Source organism: Populus nigra, chromosome 13 (genome assembly GCF_951802175.1).
Source record: "Populus nigra chromosome 13, ddPopNigr1.1, whole genome shotgun sequence".
Classification (NCBI taxonomy): Eukaryota; Viridiplantae; Streptophyta; class Magnoliopsida; order Malpighiales; family Salicaceae; genus Populus; species Populus nigra.
In genome coordinates, this window is record NC_084864.1 from 3,878,491 (window position 1) to 3,881,228 (window position 2,738).

Here is a 2,738-nt window from a genome sequence, read left to right on the forward strand (position 1 = left end):
TTTGATAAAAATAATAAATTTTTTAAAAATAATTTTTTTTATTTTTTAAATAATAATAATAATTTATGATTAACTCGTTTATGTCGTTGAATTAAATATTCAAACATAAGACAAGACAGTGCTGATATCTTTTGGGTTGTCGTGCCCCTTCAGCCACTCAAGAGCTCCTAAACGACGAAGTAAACTCACCTCATAATTTGGGTACAAATTATATGGTTAGACAGATAATATGGTTATCGTCTCTATCACTAACTTTATTGTTTATTATTTTAACATGCAGAAACCTCTTATTCAATCCTCGTATTGTCGCTAGCTACTAGTAGTACAAGCCGCCCTTCATGACCTCTATAGTTTCAAACGAATCCGCAATAAAATTATAGTCTTATGGACCCAGACATGGATTGCATGTTTAATGAAAAGAAAAGTTCTAATTATTTGTTTTACTCAACATTTCAAAATATATTATCAATTAATTAATTCTTGAGAGGGGGTGTAGTTTAATTAATTAAATTCTAAATTTGCTTTCTAAAAATCACTAACTCGAGTCTCATAAACTTTAGGGTCATTGAAAGTTTACATGGTTGTTAACTCCAGGACCGATAGGATTAATCGAGATATGTGCAAACTAATCTGTACATTCATGTCATATATATATATATATATATATATATATATATATATATATATATATATATATATATATATATATATATTGCTTCTACGAGCTTCTTTCTCTATTAGCAAGTGGGGTTCAAGATTGATGGTGATCTCCGTGATACATTGAGTTTGGCAAATAATATGGTTCGCTGTGAAACTTATCATTATTGGATGTTTCCAAATAATTGGCTAATTGGTTTTGATTCCGTAAATTACGTGTTAATTTTTGAACATATATATATTTTTGGTAAATTATAGTCGTACGTACTCGTAACTCCAACATCGCTTGAAAATGTAGTGTCAGCTACTTTGCCAACAAATTGATAATATATATATATATTGCTACCAATCAAAATTTTCCATGTTTCATTTTTTATTGTATTTTTTTACATAAAAAATAAAAGAAATTACATGGAGAATAAATTGGTCTTTATATGTGTTTTGACTAATGGAAGGTTGATACATGAGATATTAAAGATGTTTTTTTATATATATATAAATACAAGATTTTATAAATAAAAATTAACCAATAAAACAATATCATATGACATTGACAAAAGACTAGGGTACCCCTATAAATCTCCGTAAATAGAGGCCTTATATTGGACAAAAAAAATAATTATTGGAAATACAAATTCTTAAAGTAAAAAAATTCTCTTAAAAACTCTCAAGTATCCTTCCTCTATACTTGAAGTCTACAAAAATTAGTGGATAAAAAAAAATAATTAATGAAGTTTCAATGTGTTCAGGCTCTGATATCAAGTTGAAGAGTAATAAAATGATTAATCTATTAGTTAGCCAATTTATTTTATTTATACATGTAAGGAAATATATAATAGTTAATTTATAGATTACAATATTAGAATAGTCGTATAATATTTTTTTTATATATACATTCCATAATAGCCTTTGAAACTAGTTGAAGTTTTGGGTCTTTTTTCATGCTAAAAAGATTAATCATTGATGTCCCCGTTTAAAAAATCATGATAGTTGAACCTGTGGTTCGATCCCTTCAACCTAGCCAAGTCCTACAATATTTTATGCTCAAGCTTACATGGCCTTGAATTCCAAGCTTCTTTAGGATTATATTTTAATGAATTTGCTGATTGTTTCTAGTTCGAAGAAGGAGATGAAACATAAGAATTGCTCTAACTTCCACATTATAGGGCACATTTATCAGCCCCAACTGAAGGACATAAAAGGATAATCACAGTGTCAAACTACATGAGATAGGGCATCAAAACTAAGTAGATTGATATTTTTCTTATTCCTGTAAGATTTTCCTGCTGATTCCAACTTTTAAATTTTAATAGCATGCTTTTTTATTATTATTATTCTGATTAATCAAATTCATAATGGAATATAAAATAGCTTAAAAACAATTCACTAATAATAACGTAAATCATCTATATGTTTGATCAAGATTTCGATTTTCATATATGATCTCGGAGATTCCATTCACTACTACAATCTTTATATTTATTGAAAAAAAATTTTATCGATATTTACACTATCATTTAATTAGTAATTAATTTACCTATAAAAATACTTTGTCGATGAATTCTTTATCGATAGCATCATGAGTCAAGGCATCTATATTGACTCACGATGCTACCTCTTCAAGTGATGTTCCATAACTCAATGTTATTCCAGAATTAAATGAATAAAATCATTTTCAATAAGTCAAAATGATATCCCACATCAGTTTTATTCAAAAATTTCCCTTGGGGGAGGTTAGGGAAAACATGTTAGAACAACTCAATGTTGTTTTGGACTGTGTGGACTATAACGTTTGACTATTGCTGTTATTATGATTATCCTACGACTTGAGAAACTTTTTTCCTCTTCTTTTATATTATCACTGCATGCATCTCTCTTCTTCTCTTTGAATTGCATTAAAAATCACAATCACAGACTACAATTTTATTTTACCTTGTATACAAGCCTTGAAATCCTTGGCACACACTTCAACTGAAATCCTTGGCACACACTTCAACCCAATTCTGAGATATTGAGATAGATAACCAATTAGCACCCATCACTACTCTGGAAACATCCAATAATGATAAGTTTCACAGCGA